Source organism: Vipera berus (assembly GCF_964194415.1).
Source record: "Vipera berus genome assembly, chromosome: 1".
Lineage (NCBI taxonomy): Eukaryota > Metazoa > Chordata > Lepidosauria > Squamata > Viperidae > Vipera > Vipera berus.
In genome coordinates this window covers 79002987-79027715 of record NC_138202.1, presented here as the reverse complement: position 1 = coordinate 79027715, position 24729 = coordinate 79002987, and the positions used below count along the sequence as shown (strand labels likewise).

At 42.1% G+C, this 24729-nt stretch overlaps 1 protein-coding gene across 4 annotated transcripts in view; it reads left to right on the top strand.

The window, feature by feature from the left end:
• Positions 1-847: 847 nt before the first annotated feature.
• The window catches only part of TSPAN18 (tetraspanin 18), a 198954-nt gene continuing 175072 nt past the window's right edge, over positions 848-24729 (top strand). For 3 of the 4 annotated variants that reach the window (XM_081324717.1, XM_081324715.1, XM_081324718.1), the window contains exon 1: positions 848-1319. The gene's annotated coding sequence lies outside the window, so the exon portion shown is untranslated. Of the gene's footprint in view, positions 1320-20697; positions 20737-24729 lie in introns of all 4 variants that reach the window. The other variant, XM_081324716.1, reaches the window with a different exon arrangement.

Sequence of the window (24729 nt, the reverse complement as noted above, 5' to 3'; positions counted from 1 at the left end):
GTCATCTAGTCCAACCCCCTGCTCAGGCAGGAAACCCTATACCATTTCAGGCAAATGGCTGTCCAGTCTCTTCTTAAAAACTTCCAGTGTTGGAGCATTCACCACCTCTGGAGGCAGGTTGTTCCACTGGTTAATTGTTCTCACTGTCAGGAAGTTTCTCCTTAGTTCTAGGTTGCTTCTCTCCTTGATTAGTTTCCATCCATTGCTTCTTGTCCTGCTTTCAGGTGCTTTGGAGAATATGTGTTCTCATATAGGCTGTGCACACACCTGCACTTGAATACTTGTCTGTTTCAACAATCGTATCTCCTGGCAGTCCATGTAGCCCCCTTAAGAATTGTTGCACTGTCTTTCAAGCCCTAAGAATTGGCGCGGATAGCAACCTACATATTAATTCTATATCAACGTGTATTCGTTTCTTTCTCCTCTGTCCCGTCTGAATTTTCCCTCGCTCGACTCCCCCTGGATGGCGGCTCTTTAACCTTCTCTTTCACCCTCTTTATTTTTTAACGTTCAGAAAGTTCAGTCCCAAAGGTTCTCCTTTCCCTAACTGTCACTCCACTCATCTAGAACAGCGTTTCCCAACCTTAGGAACTTGAAGATGCGTGGACTTCAACTCCCAGAATTCCCCAGCCAGCTATGCTGGCTGGGGAATTCTGGGAGTTGAAGTCCACGCATCTTCAAGTTCCTAAGGTTGGGAAACGCTGATCTAGAACAAGGGCGAAAAGTTTCCTGAGGGAGATCCTCGAAGTCAAGAGCCGAAAAAGGTAGACACTCGCGGGGGTGGGTGGGTGAGGGAGGACGAGAGAGAGAGAGAGAGAGAGAGAGAGAGAGAGAGAGCGAGAGCGCAACTGCCCGATGAGGAAGGAAAGACAGTAAACAGAGAAGTGGCCAAGGCAATCAAGAAATAAATAAGAAAAAAAAAGCAGACGCCAAGCAGGACGCGCCCGCTCTCTTCTGCGCGGGACTGAGAGCCACGAACAATGCATGGAAGGGACGGCGCAAGGGCCCGGGGGCGGGGCGGGGCGGAGCGGAGCGGCGGAGCTAGCTGCAGCTGGCGACTCCGGCTCTCTCAGGCTGCTGGGCAAAAGGTTCCGCCGCCCCGCAACGCCGAGAGGCTGCTGCAAGAGAGAGCGCCTGGGACCGAGCTCCAACTTGAACGCCGGCAGGCAGCCGAGGTCTGCAACCAACGTCTTAGCGGCTTATTCCGAAAGTTGCCCTAGCCCGCGCCTTGGTGGTGGTGGTGGTGGGAAGCTGTGCTAGCGCTGCCTGCGAGCAGGAGATCGTGGGGCGGGCTGGATTGTCTCCCGCTACTCTTGAGGGTAAGACAACCTGGGAGAGAGCGCGTGTCTTGTGTGTGTGTGTGTGTGTGTGGGGGGGGGTCTTCTCTCTCCTCAATTACTTTGCCCCCCCCCCCCGCTGAAACAGCTTCTCGCCACCCGCCCTGCCTTCGGCTGCTGCCCCGGGCGCTGCTTCTCGCAGGCGCGCCCTGGAGTTCTCACGTGCTCCAGAGATCGCTGGGTCTCGGGTCAGTTTTTCTTTCCCCTCCCCACTCCCCGGAAGGCGAATAAAATTAGTGACACCCCCCCCCCCTCGGAGAGCTGCGGCTTCTCCGGGTCTTCTGAACAAGCCCGTACTGACAAACGGGCGAGCCCTTATCAAGCCGTGAAACCTCCCAGGTGCTTAAGGAGAGACCCGGCTCTTCGCTACTCAGCGGCTGCCCAAAGGCGCCACCCAGTCCTCAGCCTGTCGCTAGAGGGATCCCACCGGCTTCTTCCTTCCCTCCGCCGCCTTTTTACTAAGTTCCTCGTGATCTTTCTCACTCCCTACCAAGGGTCCGAAAGCGGGAGGGCAGGCGGGCTCTTAGTTCTCCTCGAGGTCTTTCACCCCTCTCTCTTATTTTTAAACTCGCGTTTTACGGTCGGAGCTTAAGGTCTCGGGAGACTGCCCAGATGTGAAGTTTGGTGTGGATTCCCTCGCTGCCCCCCCCCAAACACTTTATCGCGACGCTCCCGTTCAGCTTTCTTCTCTCTTCTTCATCCTGAAGTTACAAAATCTACCCCGAATTCCTTCTGATGTTTCCTTTTGTAAAAGGAAATGGTAAATGACCGCCTTCCTACGTTCCCGTCGGTTAAGAGTCAATTGAGGCTGAGTTTAATTGGTAGGGGGTGTGCTCCGTCCTCCACCCTGAGAAGGTTTGGGGCATTTGAAGTCGGTATTTTAAGCGAGGAAATGGAGGCAAAGGGAAATGTGTTTGCTGTTTGTTTTTCTTGAAGAGTCCTCCAGATAGTGGGCTATGCAGGGCTTCTTCCGTCCTGTTTCCCCCTTTCAAACTTGATGCGCATGCTTTGCTTTCAGTTGTGCTTAGATTTGATAATAGAAAAGAAGTGCTTAGAGATTCTGGATTATGCGAACCAAACTAAATATTTCCTAAATACTATAGTTTTGGGGGGGGCAGATATCCTCCCCTTCTGCTACAGTTCATTTTCATATTCAATTTCCTACCCTTGTTTAACAAAGCCTGCATTTTAGTTTCCAAAGCTAATTTAGTAAGCTGTTGCTCTTGTCTTTTTAAGTTTTATTATTTCTACTAATAGTAATGGTAGAAGTTTTTCTTCTCCAAAGAATTACTTTCTTTGTGCAAGTAGTCCTACTATTTTATCTGTGCTCTAGCACGGATCTCCACATGGCTAATAAGCATCACATGCCAAATGCATGTTTTTAACATTGGTTAAAAGTTCAAGAAATAACTGTAGTAATCATTCAGTAATATCTTTGCATCACCCTCCTGCCCTGCAAAGAGCTAGCAAGCAAGCTGAGTTGAAAATGTGGTGGAGAAACAATTGCCTATATCAGGGGTGTCAAACTCAATTTCATTGAGGGCCGCATCAGCATTGCGGTTGCCCTCAGGGGGCCGGGTGGGTGTGGCCTGGGTGGGCGTAGCCTACTGGGTGGGCGTGGCTAAAGTGAGTGTAGTCTACTGGGTGGGCATGGCCAGCTCTACATCGTTCGCATCAAGGGTGCCTATGGGGGCCTGGGCAGGAGTGGGACAGATCTGAGGGTCTCTGGCAGAAGGAGGGTCTCTGGGCCAGGGCCAAGGCAGTGGGGGCCGTTCCCTCACTGTTTCCAGGATGGCTTCGCGGGCCACATGAAACCACTTCGCGGGCCGGATCTGGCCCCCAGGCCTTGTGTTTGACATGTCTGGCCTATATAAATGTATTTGTGAGAAGATGACATTTGTGTTATTTGTAGTTCTCAGTCTTGCTTTCTCCCTTTAACATGTTTGTACAGTTCCTATTTCCTGAAACCTTCAGTTTTGAAGTAGCCTTTCCCTTTCCCAGCTTGCTGTCCCTCCAGACATTACTGGAGTATAATTCCCAGCACTCTAGCCAACTGCTGTTGGAGGCACCAGAAGGGGAAAGGTTGTTAAATGAGCGTGCTTATCTTTGCATTTGTCAGAGTTAATAGAATTGTAGTTCTCAATAATATTGTGAGTGTTATTTCTACAGATGAGTTTAGGAAAAAAAGGCAATGGTTACCCATCTGGAAAATTCCTTATGAAACTAGCTGGACAGTGGTATAATTTATCCTGAAATTTCTACCTCTTTCTCCTTGAGGCTGTATGACATGCCTTACCTAAGAAATGTTTTTAGGCATGGAGTCAGTGGTGGGATTCAGCCAGTTCGCACCAGTTCGGCAGAACCGGTAGCTAATTTTTTTGTTGCCCAGGCCCAGAATGGACTTCCGGAAGCAGCATCCACACAGAGAACCAGTTGTTCACATATTTGAATCCCACCACTGTATGAAGTATAGGCTGAGCTGCAACCAATTCAGGCTTCAGGACTCAGGCCATGCTAGATGAACCAGGGCTTTTTTTTCTCATAGAACGCTCAGAACGGAGTTCCGGCACCTTTTTTGGATGGAACCTTGTAGGGTAGGCAAGGCGGGTTGTATGATGTGTGAGTTCTGGCACCTTTTTCTTTTACAAAAAAAGCACTGAGATGAACAAAGAAAATTAGCGTGAGAGATGGAGATATAGGATTCAATCTGGATCGATCACCAGGACCAGAGGTGTAGTCTTCGTGCTGGATGGGCTACAGCATGAGTCCAAAAGATGGGAAAATAAATCACTGATCCTGGTGACCAACCCAGTTTGGATCCTGCAACATTATCCTGGAACGTGCATATCTGCCTTCATTCGGTGGAGATGTGGTTTAGCAATGTGGTGCCCTCTTACATATGAAGAAATGTAGGTGGTGTTTGTGTGGGTAAAATATGGACTTGTCCAAAATAATTTAAACCTGGTAGGGCAACACTATGTCACATTCCTTATTGTACATGGTCTTCCTGGTCAGGGACCCCAGTAGAGGACCTTTGCTGATACAGAAAAAAAACTAAGTAGGGTTAGATCTTGTTACTGCTTGAATAAGAGACATCAGGAGATGCAGGACTTGTAGACTGGATGAGGAATTTGGAAAATATGTTCCATTGCATGTTAGTTGGGCATAAATGATTAGAGATAGGTGGTTCTGTAAATAACCAAGCCTTATGCTATGAAGGGCATTATAGATGATGACCAGCATCTTGAATTGCACGTGGACATTGACTGGCAGCCATTGCACTCATATAATATGGGCATAAGAAGTGTTCATTATTGCTTGCATCACTATTTTGGACCAGATGTAATTTCCAAATAATCTTCAAGGGTAACGCCATATAGTAGAATACACAAGCACAACCATGGAGCAAAACTGAGCTATGACAAACCTTTCAGAAATGCAAAATTATTTCAAATTGTCAAGTGAATGCTGTGATTGAAGAAGAAACCATTGTTTGCTAAGGGATGGGTGTTTTTTTTGTCGAAAACCGTATATGGCGTAAATGCTAAAAACATCCTAAAACGTGGTCATGTCACTCTGGGATCATGTTGGAGATGACTGTAAATCCTTATCGGTAGTGGCAACATGACCATTGGAGGGCAATTTTGAATTAATAACTTTGGGGGGGGATCCATCATAAGTTGAGGACTTCCTGTAAACATGGAAACACTGATTGTGCCTGAGGTGGGAGAATTACAAAGACTAATTCTCTCTCTCAGGTACAGATGCAAAAGTAGCAAACAACCTTTTTGTCCCTGAGAATCATACATGGCAACAGATGATGAATTTATATCTCAGAAATCTGCCAATTGATGAATGCTCTCATGTACACACATAGCTGCCTCCTCTATCTCTAGATATAGGTAGTTCTCATTTAGTGACTGCCTCAGGTAGCAATCATTTGCAGTTGCAGCAGTGATGAAAACTTAACTTCCAACCAGTGCCATTTATAATCTTTGTAGCATGTCTCTCTGTCACAAAACCATTACAGTTTGTATGGATTGTTTTGTGTCTTACCCATTCCACCGTCTCCCGAAAGGGTAGAGAGATTGCTTAAATAAGCTCACTCTTCCTGAGTTGCTTTTTCCCCATTGCAAAGCTCCCTAAAAAGTGCTAACTGCATGTTAACAAGTTCTCTGTGCCTTAAATTAGTTGATTAGAATTGTCTGCCTTTTTGCAGCTCTCTGAAACTAACACCCTAATCCAGACATGTCATTGCGGAACGTATCGGCACTGTTTTGCCATTGCCGGCAATGGGGTGGGCGCAGTTTCCGCATGACGCGTTGGGCCCATGGGCCGGTAGTTTGACAACCCTGTCCTAATCAGTTTCATATTAAGAGACTTCTTTTACCTCCTAAGCAACAGGCAAGGAAGATGTTGGGCAAACATCCTGGCATATTCCTTTCAATATGTATTTCCCACTGTGTGCCTGTTTACTCGCTTGTAATCCCTTCCTCTCCAATGAATGTAAATGCAAACATTAATTCTCTTTTTTCTAATTATCTCAGCATTGAGGTGAACATTCCAAAAGTTTGGGAAGTGGAGAAAATGGGCTATAAGATTTACCCAGCTTCTTTATGAGCTGAGTCCTGAAATCCTTTGCTACCATTTGAGCTCAGTTAGCTGGGGTGATATCCTTCTGACGCTAAAGCAAACAAAAGTTGTAATATTGTAAGCACAGTCATATGATTTTTTACTTAATAATTGCTTCACTTAATGACCGAGTTGTTGGGTCCAATTGTGGTTGCTAAGCCAGGACTACATAAATAGATAATTAAAATGCCACTAGTTCTACCCGCTATTGCTTTATGCCTGTTTTCTCCTGCTAGATCTTAGCAATGAAGAGAAGACTGCAGTTAATATAAAGCCTAGTGCAGCTTGGGATTTGGTTATCCGAAAAAGCTTCTTTTCTGCCTGCCCAGCAGTCAAGATTGAATGGAGATGGATTATCAGATGTTCGCTACGCAGCAACTCAAGAGATAGCTTTCTTGAGACACATGCCCCAATAATGGATTTTATTTTGTCTAGGGTTGGCACTGACCCTAGTTATTTTGGCATTAATTATAAATATACTTGTTCATCTAGACTTTTTGATTGAATATCTTCTGTTCTGAGTGTGTCAGCCCTTAATATGATGATGCCAATCTATTTATTTGGTAATTTTTAAAATAGTGTTTGTGTTCTGGTAGCTCACTCTGGAACTACTATCTGTAGAACACCCTTCCCCCCAGAGACTTGCCAGTCCCCCACTCTTCTATAAGGCCTGTTCCCATGAGTGTTGGAGTGGGGTGAGCCTGAAGCAAAGGCACAGTGTGGATGTGTGGGAGAGTTCTGCTCTGGGTGCCATGAGTTTTTAATAGATTTTTTTTATTAGATTTTTATTCTGATGGTTTGTGGGTTTCTGTTGTTTTTACCGCTTGTGTGCTGTCCAGGATTGTGGTTTCAATATAGGTAGATATATAAGTCTTAATGAATAAATCAAAGCAACTAGCTAACTAGTTTTTTCGATCTATAGTATCTATGAAAGAATGGATGAATGCATGAATGGTTTGGCAATGGAAGAAAAGCCTGTAATGGAGAGTTGAGTCACGTGGCGTGCGTCTTCTCCTATCACCCATCTGCCAGTCATTTTGCTTGGGAACAGTGTAGACAATTTCCCTAAATCATCTTCTCCGATATATTGCAGTAGAAGCAGGAACATGAGAGAGGAGCCACTTTGGATGGAGGGAGCAGAACAACAGGTGGGTGCTATTCCCAGTGTAGTCGGTAGACTGGGATATATAGGAGACTTCCAAGGACTCTGAGCAACTCCTGGTTACCTGTAGGTGATTTATACAACGAGGATAAGTTCCACACTTCAAATGTATGATTTCACCATGTTTCATGAACATCAGATGAATTCAGATCCAGTCTTGAAATGAAACTATTCTGTGTTGCTGAGACCCTTTTGAACAATGGCCACTTAATGAAAATTTAAATATTTCAGAAGAGCTAGCTAGAGCAGGGGGGAAAAAACAATTTTGGACAATGAAAATCTTTCAACGTAGGCACAATTACATTTACCAGCACAAGACTCCCATCCCTGACTTGTTGAGTCCTGATGTGTTTAACAGTCAAATGTAACTACTGTTACTTCATAGAGATGTTGGTTTTGAAAGTAGGCCCCATTTTATCTATCTCTAGTACAGTACAACATCTTTATCCCAAGATGATGTCATGTTTGGCTCATTGTTTAGTGTTACAGTTTTCATATGAAGTGACGGAAAGAAAAAATAATGAAGTATATGTTTATGAAACTGCTGACCAGATCTAACTTCCTTCCTAAGTTCTATGTATGTGTCTGTTTAGTTACTACACTGCATTTTACCTTTAAATGGAAGCAGACAGAAGAGTAGTACAAGTTAAAAATGAAAATAAAACCACCATAATTTTAGTTCATTTGTTTTATTTTGGGTCACTTCAGTTAAGACAGTCTGGTTCTTATTTTTAACACTGTGTGACAAATCTGCTTTGCCTTCCATGTTGAATTATAGCTTCATTCAATCCCTGCTTTTTTTTTCTTATTCAACTCTTATGAGGTCAGTAAATCACAAAGAAGGATTTAGTATAGAATGGGCTTGAGTAAATAGATGATGTTAGTTGTTTTTATATTTTGCTAACTTACGTCTGTCACTGAGGCTTTGCCAAATCAGTGTTCTTCATACTTCCAAGAAAAAGAAGAAGAAAAAAAGCTGGCATTCTGGTTTTATCATGGCTATCCTTCCACAGGCTTCTGGGCTTTTTATCCTGCCAGTTAATATAATTCAAGTGGTCTCTCAAGGGCAGTGTTTTTCAGAATGACGACTGGAATTGTACTAAGTGAAGCCATACTGTACTTCGATGCACTTCGGTTGACAATAGCAGTAAATTACTCATTCCCTTGCTGACTTCACTATACTGTCAATGATCAAATCAGTTGCATTTCTGTACATTTGGATTTGCAGCACATGATAAGGTTATGGAGCTCAGAAATTCATACTTCATTGGATACAAATGTAGCAGCATGTGCAATCTGTGTCGACAATTTATTTATTTATTTATTTCGATTTATATACCACCCTTTTCCCGAGGGACTCAGGGCGGTTTACAGGGCAAATTAAAACAGTACAATATATACAGGTTAAAATAAAATTAAATTAAATAGCCCCAAAATAATTAAAATTAAAACCTTAACCCAAAACCCTCAGTCCAGGCCGGCAAGCTCGAATAGCCAAATTTGCACATTATTTCTTTAGTATACTGAATAAAAAGTTGCACACACTTATATATGCTCAGTTTCATGGAGCAAGAGAATGAACAATTGCAAAAAGGGAAGACTTGTGTGTGATGTTTTGGTTTGTGGACAGTTATCTTTCATCATTGCTTACTGTATGATGAATGAACTTTCTCAAAATAAAATAGTAACAGTTATGATAGTACTTATTTTGAAGCTATTAAAAAGTGAAACATCTAGGTTCAAGGTTTTGGTTACGATCTTTAAGTCCCTACATGGCATGGGTCCGGGATACCTCAGGGACCACCTGCTGCCGGCATCAACTCCCCTCCGCCCTGTGCGTTCCCACAGAGAGGGCCTCCTCAGGGTGCCGCCAGTCAAGGAATGCCGACTGGTGGCCCCCAGGGGGAGGGCCTTCTCTGTGGGCGCTCCGGCATTATGGAACCAACTGCCGGTAGAGCTCCGGACGGCATCAGACCTCCAAACTTTCCGTCGTGGCCTGAAGACCCACCTATTTGAAATGGCTGGTCTGGCCTGACGGGGGATTATGGGTTTTAATTTGTTGTTTTAGATTTGTGTTACTGTTTTAATTGGGCATGGGTTTAATCTTTTTTAATTTTTGTATTGTCTTTTTTATATATGCCCTGTGAACCGCCCTGAGTCCCTACCAAGGAGAAGGGCGGTATACAAATTAAATAAAACTTAAACTTAAACTTAAACCCTATTCTAATTTTTGGCTCTTGGAGAAATGAATTTTGCTAGGGAGTATTTGGCCAAATTACACACACACACACACACACACACACACACAGCTTGAAGATTGTATGTACTGATAAAGAATTTAAGCTGGTAAACAAGTAATAGAAATGATCCAAATATAATTCTTTATATGAAGAAAACCCATTTACCTCCAAATAAATGATCAGATTTTGTGTTTAAGGAAAGTGGGCAGAGCCACATTTGACTGAACATACTTGAAAAAGGACTGATGGGTGTCTTCTATAGCTATTTTTTATTTTTTTTTTTATTTTAATTCCATTTATATCCCGCCCTTCTCCGAAGACTCAGGGCGGCTTACAAGCTTAGCAGTAGCCTTCATTCTATGTATATGCCTGCTTATTAGGGCTTTCACACACCCCCAAGCGGCATTATTACAAAGTCAGCTTAATTGCCCCCAACAATCTGGGTCCTCATAGTGCAAGGATCATGGTTGGTGAATGCAGTGTCTCAAAACATAGAGGGGGAAGGCTGAGAGAACAGATTTTATGTGAAACTCTGGGCCAGCAAGTAGGCTCGAGCTGGCTGCTATCTGAAGAAGAGTAATTACGTGAGAGCTAACTACTTTTTACATTGCTTCTCTTTTAAAAGATGTGCATATTTTAAAACTAGAACTCTAAATAGTTTTCAGTTTCAAATAAATGTGTAAATATCCCTTCTGGCTTGAAGTTGCATCATGGCATGCTTATTTTTGTTGTACATTTTGCAGAGGGAAAACCAAACCCAAACCAAAACTCCCATGGGATATATATCTGCCTTGCATAAGCAATGAACTTGAGTAGAATCTGAGGGAGAAAGACTATGCTGTCTTCATGATAAAACCTTGACTTTCAAGGGTGTACTTTTAAATTCAGCACAGACTGCCTGTTCAGTTTTATTTCTGACTAGCATTGTTATATTTTAGTTTATATATGGCCTAATTTGCACATAGTGCTAACCAAAATGGATATTTTCACATATTGCACTAAAACTATTATGATGTTATCAATCTCTACTTGAAACACTTCCTAATTAGATCTAAAATGTATTTTCTACTTTGTGACCACACATTATTAACAATTCCTGAGCGAGTGATCCCGTTCCATTCATTATCTACCATTTTCTGCAGCTACGTTTATTTGGGTTCCTTGTTCATGACCTTATATTTCTTCCTATTAAAATTAATTTTCTTTTGAAAACTCATTTCATTATGTTCTACCATATATTTGCATCACTTCTCATTGCTTGCTTTCAGCTTGTGAGGCCGGTGTGTGGTGCAATTAGTTCACATGGTATAATAAGATGGAGGGTTTGTTGTCACTGTGAGTTGGGGGGGTGGGAGCACGAAGGGAGACTCAGCTAATCTCAATGTATACATGGTTGTACTTTGACAATAAAGGTTCATTCATTCATTCATTCCATATTATTCTAGCTACCATGAGAGTATGGTTGGACACGAACCAGTTGCAAGGATGGTTGTGGACGATAGATGTTGCTTTAATGTTTTCTCCTAAAGATGGTTTGTGTATTTGGAATATTTCCCTTGAGTTAATTTTCTTCCTATCTAAGTATGACGGAATAATCTATTATGCATGTATCCTGTCTAGTGGTTGTTTTGATTCCTAACCTTTTAATATTAACTCTCCACAAACCTCTGGGGGGAAAAAAACAACGGATGGCAAATTCTGTTTGTTGACATCGGAAGAGATTCGTTCTCCAGATGTCCTGAAATATCTGTTGTTGGATGGGGTAGTTATCTGAATTAGACAATAACCAAATCTCATAATAGCTTCAGTTAAGGGAACATCTCATAAGAGAAAAGAAGTCACATTCCATTTTTGTTTTTTTTAATTCTGTAGTGGAGATTTGGATGTTTGATTTGTGCCCCAATCTCTGGAGGGAATCAGTAGGATAGAGGCCAACACCATTATCTTTTATTATTATTACATTGCTGATATTAACACTGTCATCTTTGCAATATTGGCAAATATCTGTAGCTTGGGTGTAGGATGAGGGTGAAGGTTTATTCTCTGAGCTTGAGAGTTCGTTTTTGAACGTTTCATTACTCTCACGGTCATGCTTTTTATTTAGTGCTGGTATTATAAACTAAAACGGTTTGGCTTACTCCAACCATTGATGCCACTGGTTATACGTCCTGCTAATTAGTACTCACTGAAGGTTCTAATTTAATTTACACCTTAATTAGGTGTTTGGTGTCTTATTTTTTTTTTATGAAAATTATTTGCCACCCATCTATCCAATGACTCCTCGGTGGTTTACATCACCCCAGAGCTTACAACAACATCTTAGAAGATCCTAGCTAGGATATTGTTGATTGTATTGGGTGAACCAAGAAAGATGTTCTCTTTAAACCCAAATTAAAACTGACCAGGTTTAATGTGTTGCTTAAATGCAAGAAATGTCTTGATTTTTTAACTAATTCTGTCCTCTCACTAAGCAGAGAAGAAGGAAAAGAAAGTCTTGAGGAAAAAAGCCCGATTTTTGTTTTGCACTGAGTTACTTTATTTTGTCCCTTCCACAAAGTTGTCAGATCCTCTCAGCAGCTGAGTCTTAAGTTATTAATCTCCCCCTCCCATTGGTTGTCTGTTTCATTTCCCTCAATGATGGCTAATGTTATGAATGGCTTGCAAATCTATGTACAAAGCATGGAACTGGAGTGACCAGAAATTGGACCGGGTTCCATGGCCTACATTGCCTTTCTTGGAGAAGTGAATCTCAGTGATGGACTGTAGTAGACAGCTCACATAGATTATATTTGGCTGATGTTGGCTTTTTTCAACTTCTGTAACAAGTGGTGTAAGAAAACGTGACAACCAATTTGTCTGAACCTAACCAAACCAACAAGATAATTGCCCTGATCTGGGCAGTTCGTTAATGCGAAAGAGCAGATTTAAATAGGGAACGGAAAAACGGATTCTGTCAGTTTGTACTTAACTGAGGCAGTAAGTGTATGAACCTATCTTTGTTTTTAGTTACACCATCTGCTGCTTTTGAAAAGAACAGGGAGGAAATAAGCTGCGTTAGATCCAGACTAATGTAGATGACTTCCCAAGATTTGGATCCTTTTGAAGGAAATGAGCAGCTTTGGAGCCAGTTTTATCTTTCTTATTTATTTATTTATTTATTTATTTATTTATTTATTTATTTATTTATTTATGTTTATTTTATTTTATTTTATTTTATTTTATTTTATTTTATTTTATTTTATTTTATTTATATACTGCCCTTCTCCCGAAGGACTCAGGGCAGTGTACAGGGCAATGCAATAAAATACAATGTACAAAAATTAAAAATATTAAATACTACAGCCCTATTCAATAAAATTAATACAAAACTATAAAATACCCCTAAACCCATCTTAAACCAGGATCTCGTCACCTTGCTGTGCAAGCTCTTATTTTGAAATTTTAGTCTACGGAGTAGTAATGCACGGCTGAGCTCTCAGTAATCTGGCAAGGGACTCTGGGAAGCATTCACTTAATAATATGGATTCACTTAATGACCGTGGTAATACAATTAACAGCTGCTGCAAAAAAATGTTATAAAACCACATCTGGTCACATGGGTGCGTCAACTTATGCCAGAATGACTTGCCACTGGATATTCAGTGCCAATTCTTTTGATAATACTTGCATCCTTCTGGAACAACTCTGGTGCCAAAATAGTTCTTGAAGCCATTCAGCTTGGTGTACTTGAGTTCATTTGAGATATGAACACAAAGAAGAACTAATCTGGATTAAGGCCCATTTTAGTCCATCCCCTTGCTTTTCACAGTGGTCAGCCACATGCTTCTGGGTGTTCTCAAGCAGGAGGTGGAAGCAGCCCTTTCCCACTCTTATTCTCCTGTAATTGACATATGGAAATATGCTGATTCCAGCTAGCAGGCGCAAAGGTCCTACTGATTGGTAGTGATCATTAATGGAGATATTTACGAGAGCAAGATTCAAACAGCTTGACACAATGGTCAGATATGGGAGATTTCATGCTATACCGTACAATGAGCGTCTCTGCATTTGCAGAGTGGCAGAGGTAAAGGACCTGGCTCACATCCTATCTGACTGTTGCCTGTATAAGAGGGTGAGAGACAGGTATCTTGGTCTATATACCAAACGAATAACCCATTGGGATCCCCATATTAAAATAACTTACCTTATGTCCGGCCAGAACGTGAAAATAACATTTAACGTAGCACAGTACTTAAACAAAATGATCCGGTTGAGATCTGCATATGTGGGACTGATTGGGGTAGATTGCAAGGGCGACTCCGAAATATAATGTTATCATATTTTATCTATATCTTAAATTATTGTACATTATTACAATTTCATTTTAGATTGTATTTTATTACTATTTCATCTTAAATTGTATTTTATTTTAATTCCATTTTAAATTGTATTTTATCAAATTCCATTTTAAATTGCCTTTATCAAATTTTAGTAACAATTTGTTGCTGGAACTTTGCACTTTCATATGGCCCAAGGGCTAATCAATAATCAATAAAGATTAAAGATCATTAATACTATTTTGTGAGATTATTTTCTGGAGACCTCATTTACCTGAAGTGTTTATAAGTGAATCTGGTTATATGCATCTAGGTAAAATAACCAATATTTATATATTGGCTAAGGAAGCAGCAGAACACTTTATTTCTGTTCTTTGCTCCAGAGCAACATGTGTTAAAGTTTAAGCTGAGATACCCTGGGAGAGCCACATGTCAAGAACTGGCATGCTTCCATTCTGTACATTCAGGATATTTTCAACAAATGACATAATGTAGATATATTAATCAGCAGAATGTGAGCTCCACTACCACAATTGAACTTTTTCTGGTACCAAACTGTCAACATCAAAATGTTTTAGATTTTTTTTATCCCACCCTTATTACTTTTATAAATAACTTAATGCATACAGAATAGAATAAAGAATACATAATGTTCCTTCTTACTTCATTTTTACCCACATCAATCTTGTGAGAGGTAGGTTGGACTGAAGGAGATGACTGACCCAAAGTTGCCCAGTTGGCTTTCAGGGCTAAGGCTGGACTAGAAGACATCTGCTTTCTAGACCAGCACCTTAACCGAACAAATACAGAAACTATTTTATATAATTTTAAAGAAGCATCACAGCACCAAAAAACAAATATAACAGATATCCATAGATATAAACATGCTATATCTGTTGTTGTTGTTAGTTGCGAAGTCGTGTCCAACCCATCGCGACCCCATGGACAATGTTCCTCCAGGCCTTCCTGTCCTCTACCATCCTCTGGAGTCCATTTAAGCTCACGCCTACTGCTTCAGTGACTCCATCTAGCCACCTCATTCTCTGTCGTCCCCTTCTTCTCTTGCCCTCAATCTTTCCCAGCATTAGGCTCTTCTCCAGTGAGTCCTTCCTTCTCATTAGGTGGCCAAAGTATTTTGAGTTTCAACTTCAGGATCTGGCCTTCTAAAGAGCAGTCAGGGTTGATCTCCTCTAGGACTGACCGGTTTGATCACCTTGCAGTCCGAGGGACTCGTAGGAGTCTTCTCCAGCACCATAGTTCAAAGGCCTCCATTCTTTGGCACTCAGCCTTTCTTATGCTCATGTTCTATCTAACAAAACTTAAAACTGAGTATTATTCTGCCTTTGTAATCAAAATATCAATGTCACGCACAAAAGCTTGCAGAAGTAATTTGTGGGAGTGGGAGGAACTCTAAAGAAAATGCCAAGGAAAATTGCAGTGAGGATTAATTATGACTTAGTCGCTATACTGACTTTTGAGGTGACAATATAGCTGGTGTAGATAAATTTGGCATAACATATATTTTTTAATTTGTATGGCCACCCAGCTTGTGAATTGTGACTTTGGATGTCCAGTGTAAAATTGAAAGTACTTAAATAACCAATAAGTTTAAAAAGTGTATTAGGATGCAACTGAGATTGAAGCCACTACAATTTCCCCAAACCATTACTAGACAGGCTCATCTAGTTCCCTAGTGCATCACCCGGGGGCGGGTGGGGGGGAGAGATACTATTTTCCTATGGAAATAGTTTTATGGAAGACCCAAAAGTTACAGAATGCATGGACTGTGACAGGTTTGTGTAGATGTGTGGACTGAATTCTGAACAAATGGGGTGCTCTGAAAGATTTCATGTGTACACCCTTTAGGCAATAAATAATTCACTGTTGAAATAGTTAAAGCCTGTTTTCATACTGTTCTGATTTCTTATAGCCAGCAAATCATTATTACATCTATGCCTTGTCATTTATAGATAATGTATACTGTAATATGAATCCAATCTCTTCATACTGACTCAGAGAGTGTAGCGCAAAACTTAGAACGGATTAACAGATGATTGATGTGTATGTATCTGTCTCTTTAGCCCCTTTCCTCTTTTTGACAAAGCTTATTTAAAATTATCTGGAAAATTATTCTAAATTACTCATTTTTTTAAGGAACATACCAAAGTTGCAGTACAGGTAGTCCTTGACTTACTTTTTTTATTTCCCAGTTTAGAATATATTTCTCAGATTTCAAAGTACTAACCCATATTTGAGAGATGGGCAACCATATAAACTGCTTAATTAAATAAGATTTCTTTTGGTGGCCACATAGGAGATTGCAGACCCAAATGAATCAAAATATTTGACTACTTAAAAATTAGATTCCAGTTTGAGGGGACAATTCAGCTGATAATGTTTTCCATATATTTTACAAATATAGGAATCTGCTGGGAAAAGGTTTACCAGTAATCATTTTTAACACTTGGTGTCATCTCTTAGGAACTGATAAAATATTTTCATTCTTTAGGAGCTGGGGAATTTAGGCTTTTAAATTGCCTAATGATTGGCTTCTTTGTAACTTACTGCATTTTATGGGTAAATGGAGAAAAGTGACATACATATTGTAATCAAAATTTCACACAGTTATACTGTAACATATAATTGCACATAACTGTGATGCAAGGCAATGAGTTTGAGGGGGTCTTTGAACAGTATGGAAAGTTTCCTTGAAGTAAATGATTACCTTACACATCTTTGAATTTAAGAATGTTCCTTTCCCCCTTAGAGCTTGTCAGCATAAGAAACATGCATTAAATAAATTTCCAGACTAAGGCAGCTGGGAGGACTGTTTCTATTGAAAATGTCATTTTTCTGTTTAAATCAAATTGATCTGCACTTAAGTAGATTCCTTGTCTTAAATTGTATCTGATAGTTCCCATTGCCAAACAAAATAGGCATCTGTTATGTTTAAGCCGCAGGTGGATGACAGTTTTTATGAAAACTAAAAGTGGATTCAGAGAATTGTCCTTTTCTAAGTCTGTGCATAAAACATGGGGTCTCTCTGCCCTAGGGCCTTGATATCCCCAAATAAGGCTGAGAAAGGCTCTTGTCTGAAATGGCTGCTCAGTGTACTTACCAAATGTTGAAGCAACTGTAGTTATGATCAAATAGCATATGCTTCATTCTGGGACATGTGGCCCGAAGGGAGTCAGCGTAAATAATTTAATTTAATTTAATTTAATTTATTAATATTTCTATACCGCCCTTCTCCCGAAGGACTCAGGGCGGTGTACAGGGCAAGAATAAAACAAGAGTTACAAAAATTAAAAGATAATTAAATACATGCCCATAAAAACAGTTGATACATTAATAAAACCCCCAATAAAATGATAATAAAAAACCCCACCAATCCCCCCTCAGGCCAGGCCGGCTTGTCCGAACAGGTATGTTTTCAGATCGCGGCGAAAGGAGCGAAGATCGGGCGCCGTCCGGAGCTCAACCGGTAACTGGTTCCATAGCTCCGGGGCGCCCACAGAGAAAGATCTTCCCGTGGGGGCCACCAATCTACATTCTCTGACCGGTGGCACCCTGAGGAGTCCCTCTCTGTGGGAACGCACAGGGTGGAGGGAAGTTGACGCCGGCAGCAGGTGTTCCCTAAGGTACTCCGGACCCCTGCCATGTAGGGCTTTAAACACCATTACTAGTACCTTGAATCTCACCCGGAAGACAACTGGCAACCAATGCAGCTCACGGAGCAGAGGTGTGACATGGGAGTATCGGGAAACTCCCAACACAACTCTCGCGGCTGCATTCTGTGCCAGTTGGAGCTTCCGGGTGGTCCTCAAGGGCAGCCCCATGTAGAGAGCGTTGCAGTAGTCTTGTCGAGAGGTCACGAGCGCGTGAGTGACTGTGCATAGATCATCCCGGCTTAGATAGGGCCGCAACTGGCGCACCAGGCGAACCTGGGCGAAAGCCCCCCTAGTCACAGCTATGTGGTCTTCCAGAGTGAGCCGTGAATCTAGGAGGACTCCCAAGTTGCGAGCCCTATCTACGGGGGGGTAATAATTCACCCCCCATAGCGAGAGGTGGAATGTCCGAATAAACCTGGGATGAAGGTATGCAAAGCCACTCGGTCTTGTCGGGGTTGAGTTGAAGTCTGTTCCTCCCCATCCAGACCCGAACCGCCTCCAGGCAACGGGACATCACGGTGAGGGCATCACTGGGGTGGTTTGGGGTCGAAAAGAAAAGTTGGGTATCATCAGCATACTGATGATACCCAACTCCAAAACCACGAATGATCTCACCCAGCGGTTTCATATAGATGTTGAACAGGAGAGGCGAGAGGACCGACCCCTGAGGAACTCCACAAATGAGAGACCTCGCGGTCGACCTCTGCCCTCCTGCCAACACCGACTGCGAGCGTCCCTGGAGATAGGAGAACCACTGTAAAACTGTGCCTCCCACTCCCAATCCCCTGAGACGCCGCAGCAGGATACCATGGTCGATGGTATCGAAAGCCGCTGAGAGGTCTAATAGGACCAGGACAGAGGAATGCCCCCTGTCCCGAGACCTCCAGAGATCATTCACCAGCGCGACCAATGCCGTCTCCGTGCTGTACCTGGGCCTGAAACCCGATTGGTACGGGTCTAGATAATCCGCTTCATCCAGGACCAGAGGGAGCTGATGTGCCACCACACTCTCAACAACCTTCGCAAGAAAGCGAAGGTTGGAGACAGGACGAAAGTTGTTCAATACAGCTGGGTCCAAGGCAGGCTTCTTGAGGAGGGGCCTCACCAACGCCTCTTTCAAGACGGCGGGGAAGCTGCCCTCACTCAAAGAAGCCGATATAACTGCCTGGAACCAGCTGCGTGTCCTCTCCCGGGCTGCATAGACCAGCCAGGAAGGGCACGGGTCCAATAAACATGTGGTGGTGCTCAGCCTCCCCATGATCCTGTCCACTTCCTCCGGAGTCACAGAATCAAACTCCTCCCAGGTGATATCGACAAGACCGCCCGTGTCCTGCTCGACAGACTCTGCCTAGTCAGAGTCCAGACCGGTCCGAATCCGAGCGATTTTGTCCGACAGATGCTGGTTAAACTCCTCGGCACGACCCTGCAAGGGTTCCTCCCTCACCTCCTGATTCAGGAGGGAGCGAGTCACCCTAAACAGGGCGGCCAGGCGATTATCTGCGGACGCGATAAGGGTGGCGAAGTGGTTAGACCTCGCCTCCCTTATCGCAGCGAGATAAGACCTAGTATAGGTTCTTAACCGCAATCGGTCGGATTCGGATCGGCTGGATCTCCAACCGCTCTCTAGGCCCCGTCTCCGACACTTCATCTCCCGGAGCTCCGCGGAGAACCATGGAGCTCGACGGGATATGCACCGGGTCAGGGGCCGCAGGGGTACAACTCGGTCAAGGGCCTCAGTGGCTGCCCTTTCCCAGGCTTCCACTAAGGCGTCTGCCGAGCTGTGAGCAAGGGAGGCAGGTGGGGACCCCAGCGCCGCCTGGAACCTCTGGGGATCCATTAAGCGTCTGGGGTGGTACCATTTAATAGGTTCCACACACCCACGGCGGGGGGTGGCAAAACGGAAGACCAGCCGCAGGAGATGATGATCGGTCCATGACAGGGGCATAACAATTGGGGAGCCCCCACCAAGATCATCTAACCACCGTCCAGATAAGAAAACTAGGTCAAGGGTGTGGCCTCCCTCATGAGTCGGTCCCGAAATTACTTGCGTCAGGTCCATGGCCGTCATGGAAGCCATGAACTCCCGAGCCAACTCAGATGATCCTCCCAGAGATGGTAGATTGAAGTCCCCCAAAACTATAAGTTTCGGGAACTCAATCACCAACCCAGAGAGGACATCGAGAAGCTCAGGCAGGGCTGCTGCTGCGTGACTAGGCGAAAGGTACACCAGCAGCAAGCCCAACTGCGCACCAGGGCCGCATCTCAAAAAGAGAGACTCACACCCGACTATCTGGGGAACGGTGGCCTCCCGGGGACACAAGGTCTCCCTCATAACAACAGCCACTCCCCCACCCCTACCCTGAGCCCGAGGCCGGTGTAGCACCCGGAAACCTGGTGGGCAAAGATCAACCAGAGGAATACCGCCCTCTGGGCTCAACCAAGTTTCCGTGATGCAAGCCAGGTCCGCCTGCTCACCCTCGACCAAATCACGGACGAGAAGAGCTTTGTTAGCGACAGACCTGGCATTCAAGTACACCAGCCGGAGCTCAGGAGGCTGCACATCCTCACTCCCGGGACCTCGGGGCGGAGCCAGAGGGTCGGAGTGCCTCACCGCTTGTAAGCAGCGGAGAGACCTTCCCTGAGATCGATACGGCCCTCTGTTCCTACACCTGCTGCCATTCCCTAACGTCGTGGGAATGAATAGAAACACCTGTAATTTTCTGAGCTGATGTTTTTCCCCTACAACTCCTGGCTACTTCAGCCCATATTCAAACTTTTCGTTACCAGATTGTTTCCCATTCTGTTCTGTTTTAGAGACTTAAGAGTCCTGACCCTCATTATGTATTTTTTCCATGCTTCGTAACTAAGATCCTTACCTTTGCATCACTGATTGGTATGAAAAGGAAAGCTGTTATCTATACTTACTGGTAAACCATATTTCTCAACTAAATAAAGTCAGATGCATAATAAATCTTTCTATAAAAGTGTTTTTGCACATAGAGTCATATGGACTTAGGTGAATTATAAACAGAGATGAAAAAAAAATAGCCTTCATGTTACATTGAACATCTTTCCAAAATGTTAACCTGAGCCAACCACTTTTGTTTGATTCAATATTAAGGCCTTCATATTAAAAATATACCAGTGATTTGTACAATGAAAATTGAATTACGTATATGGATCCTCTGCATCACTGTCTCCCATCAGTTCATTCCAGAAATGTGCAGTGTTAATACAATTCAATATAAACAGCTCGTGATGAGGATTGATAAGGTGAATAAAGCACTGCAAAAATATTTTACCTATTTCCTCTATGTCTCATTGTTCTTTTTTATATAGGCTCCCCTTCAGAAATCACTGCTCTACTCCTGGGTACAGGTAAAAAGAGAGCTCTCAGTTTTGTTAAATGAGAGAAGAGCCTATTGATTTTTACCAATATCCTCAACAGGGATCTCTAGTATATTTCTATTTCTGATCTTATTATGTGGATCAAAGGTTATGTTTAGCAGTTCCTCCCACTTGCTATCTTCAAAGACATGCAGCTCTGTCTAATAGAGGAAGATTAGAGAGGAAAATTTTGGCTTTAGGTCATATCTATTGAGGCGGCTGCAGAAGAAATCCTGTGGGGATGAGAAGTAGGATATATGTGGCCATCTCTATTCTGGGCAGGAAGGTTCTGGCAATGGACATCCCCTTTGCCCAGTATTGTCTCCTGTATAAAGAAATGGAGTGTGTGTATTCAGTGTTCTGTTCCAGGATAAGGGATGGGAACTGCAGCCAAACAAGGATAATTGTCACCCAGGTCTGTAAGTTCCACATGGAAAGAGGTTTTGCTATTCCCATTCCCCAGTGGATGTTAGTATAGTCACTATTTTAAGTCGAGTAATTGAACCCTTAATTGAAACTTTGGTTTGCTTATCTATTTCAAGGATAATTAGAGATTGAAATGAGTTTGTCTTACTCTTTGATAGGCTGTTTCTCTATGTGATGTAGCTTTATCTAATCCCCTCCTGTGCTAGCTAATTTCTTTTTTTACTTTGTAGACTAGCTTCCTAAATTTCCAGAGGCAGGTTCTAGATTTGAAGACTTTAAGAAGTCACGATTGCCACATTTAGTTTCTCTGCATAGCAACTTAATTCATAGAGGTCCCTGGCTGGCTATAGTAACTGGCAACCTAGAAGAAGAACACATTGCATATTAGGTATCATACATGAGAAAAAAAGCAGCAAGAGTACAGTGAGTTTATTACTTCGTTACTTTTATAAATAACTGCCTTCTGAAATGTGATCAGCACATAACCTTAAAACGAGCCCCCAACCTCTGGGCTGTGGCCCACTACAGGGCTGTGATGTGTTCGAAACCAGGCCACAGGAGAAATGGGCAAGGGCGCACATTTAAAGCTCCATTTGGGCAAGTGGAGGGTGCTTGCAGAAGGGATGGCAATGTTGAATGCGCTTTCAGAAGCTTATAGGTCGGGATGTGAATTTCCATAATGCTTTTCCAAGAGTTCGATTATATTCCATGTACATTTCCTTTTAGTCAAATCAGTGTGAAATAGTTTAAGGGTAGTGGTCAACTCTTCAGTTTGTGATGTATTTCTAGGGTATTAGGCAGTGCTTTTTTTTTGTAAAAGAAAAAGGTGCCGGAACTCACAACCTGCCTTGCCTACCCTACAAGGTTCCATCCAAAAAAAGGTGCTGAAACTCCGTTCTGAGCGTTCTATGAGGAAAAAAGCTCTGGTATTAGGTATGATTTGCACCATTTTTGGGGGAGCTGTTTGTTCATTGCACTTCTTTAGAGTCCTTATTGTTGAGATCTATATATTTATTGCGATGGTTAGAAATTATGATGGGTAACTGGTACAAACTTTATCCCGATCTTCTCCATTTTTGTAAAATCAGAAAATCTTTTTGAGTCTGAGTTTGGAAAGAGAAGAAAGCAATGTGAACAATGAGAGTCTCTCATTTTACTCTGCTGTCATTGCTAACTTCAGAGTCATAGATTCATTTTATGCCTGGGAGGGGTGAGGATCACTGAGTCTGATCCTTAGTTTGTGTGGCAGCCATTACAGTGCTGAGACCAACACTAAATATTTTTGTTGGCCCAGATAGATCCTTTCACACATACATTCTGGGTCTTTCTTTGAGCTTTGCTTGGATCAAAATTCCCCACAGCCTTTTTTCAGGTTGAAGAACAAAAATGTGCCTGGTGGTTTTAAAATGCATATTATAAAGGATAAAACAAAATTAGAAGGCAAAGTAATTTATCCTTTGTAATATAATTGAGTTAAGTAAGAATAATTCTTCTTTTTTCTATTTTATATTAAAACTCTAGATAGTATGTCCTCCCCCTCTTGCCTAATTCTTGAGTGGTTTTTAATGTAAAAATTAAATTGTTTTTAAATGGTTAATATGGATCAAATACAGATGTAGGAAAACAGGTCTTCTGAACAGTGACTATGAGACCAAATCCAGATTGTTGGGGGCAATAAGCTGACTTTGTAATAATGCCGCTTGGGGGGGGGGAACGAAAGCCCTAATAAGCAGGCATATACATAGAATGAAGGCTATTGCTAAGCACATTGATTTGTGCTTAGATTGTAAGCCGCCCTGAGTCTTCGGAGAAGGGCGGGATATAAATGGGATTTAAAAAAAAAATCCCTACTGTCTAGCCTGAAAAGTGGCATTATTCCCAATTCAGATGCACAAACTTATCTGCGTTTAATATCTGAAATATTTTGCTGCTAAATGTATCAGTTTCAATGGGGGGAAGGCATAATGCACTAAAAATACTTTTAATATATTAACTATGACTTGGCCTTGAAATATTTCAGCAAACTGCTGGTTAGTAGAATATTTTATTGGCCAAGTGTGATTGGACACACAAGGAATTTGTCTCTGGTGCATAAGCTCTCAATGTACATACAAACAACAAAGTAATAATCATAATATTGGTATCAGTAAGAGAAGGTAGTAGAAAAAAATGAGAAGGATAATAGTAATATAGCCATACTACATGGGTAAATATCCATAGACATGAGACAGTATTTAAGACTGACAATCTTTAACAACTAGAGGACACATTCATAATCATTCAGTTTTAGGATTCCACTCAGTTAATTGCATTATAAAATGGTAATAACCAGTGTTATTTCTCTCATTTTTTCAATACTCATGAGAATATTTTTCTCTTCTGCTACTTATGACTGCTTCCTGTTGCAATATTTTGTACCACACATTCAGCTTGATAAACTCTCATGAATGGCTGTAGTGTTGTGTAGCTTAGATGGTACTAAGTAAGCAGTGGGGTTCTGTCCACAAGGTTCTGTCCTAGGTCCACTACTCTTCAACATCTTCATAAAGGACTTAGATGAGGGAATAGAAGGGAAACTTACCAAATTTGCAGATGACACTAAGCTGGCAGGAATAGCCAACACCCTAGATGATAGGCTCAAGATCCAGAGGGATCTTGACAGACTTGAACACTGGGTCCTATCTAACAAAATGAATACAGAGAAAAGTAAAGTCTTACACTTAGGCAACAAAAACCGAAAGTACACATATAGGCACAATCAATTAAATATGAGCCAACAGTGTGCAGTGGCAGCCAAAAAAGCCAATGCAATCCTAAATTGCATTAACAGAGGGATTCAATCAAGATAACGTGAAGTACTAATACCACTCTGTAAAGCTTTAGTAAGATCACACCTACTGTAGAATACTGCAACCAATTTTGGTCTCTACATTATAAAAAAAAAGACGTTGAGACTGTAGACAAAGTGTAGAGAAGAGCAACAAAGATGATTAGGGGACTGGAGGCTAAAACATATGAAGAACAGTTACAGGAACTGAGTATGGCTAGTCTAGTGAAGAGAAGGTCCAGGGGAGACATGATAGTAGTGTTCCAGTATTTGAGGGGCTGTCACAGAGAGGAAGGGGGTCAACCTATTTTCCAAAGCACCTGAAGGCCAGACAAGGAATAACGGATGGAAAGTGATCAAGGAGAGATTCAACCTGGAAATAAGGAGAAATTTCCTGAGAACAATCAACCAATGGAACAGACTGCCTTCAGATGTTGTTGGTGTTTCATCATCGGAGGCTTTCAAGAAGAGAAAGCCATCTGTCCGAAATGTTGTAGGGACTCCTGCCTGAGCAGGGAATTGGACTAGAAAACCTCCAAGGTCCCTTCCAACTCTGCTATTCTATTCTATTCTATTCTATTCTATTCTATTCTATTCTATTCTATTCTATTCTATTCTATTCTATTCTATTCTATTCTATTCTATTCTATTCTATTCTATTCTATTCTATTCTATTCTATTCTATTCTATTCTATTCTATTCTATTCCATTCCATTCCATTCCATTCCATT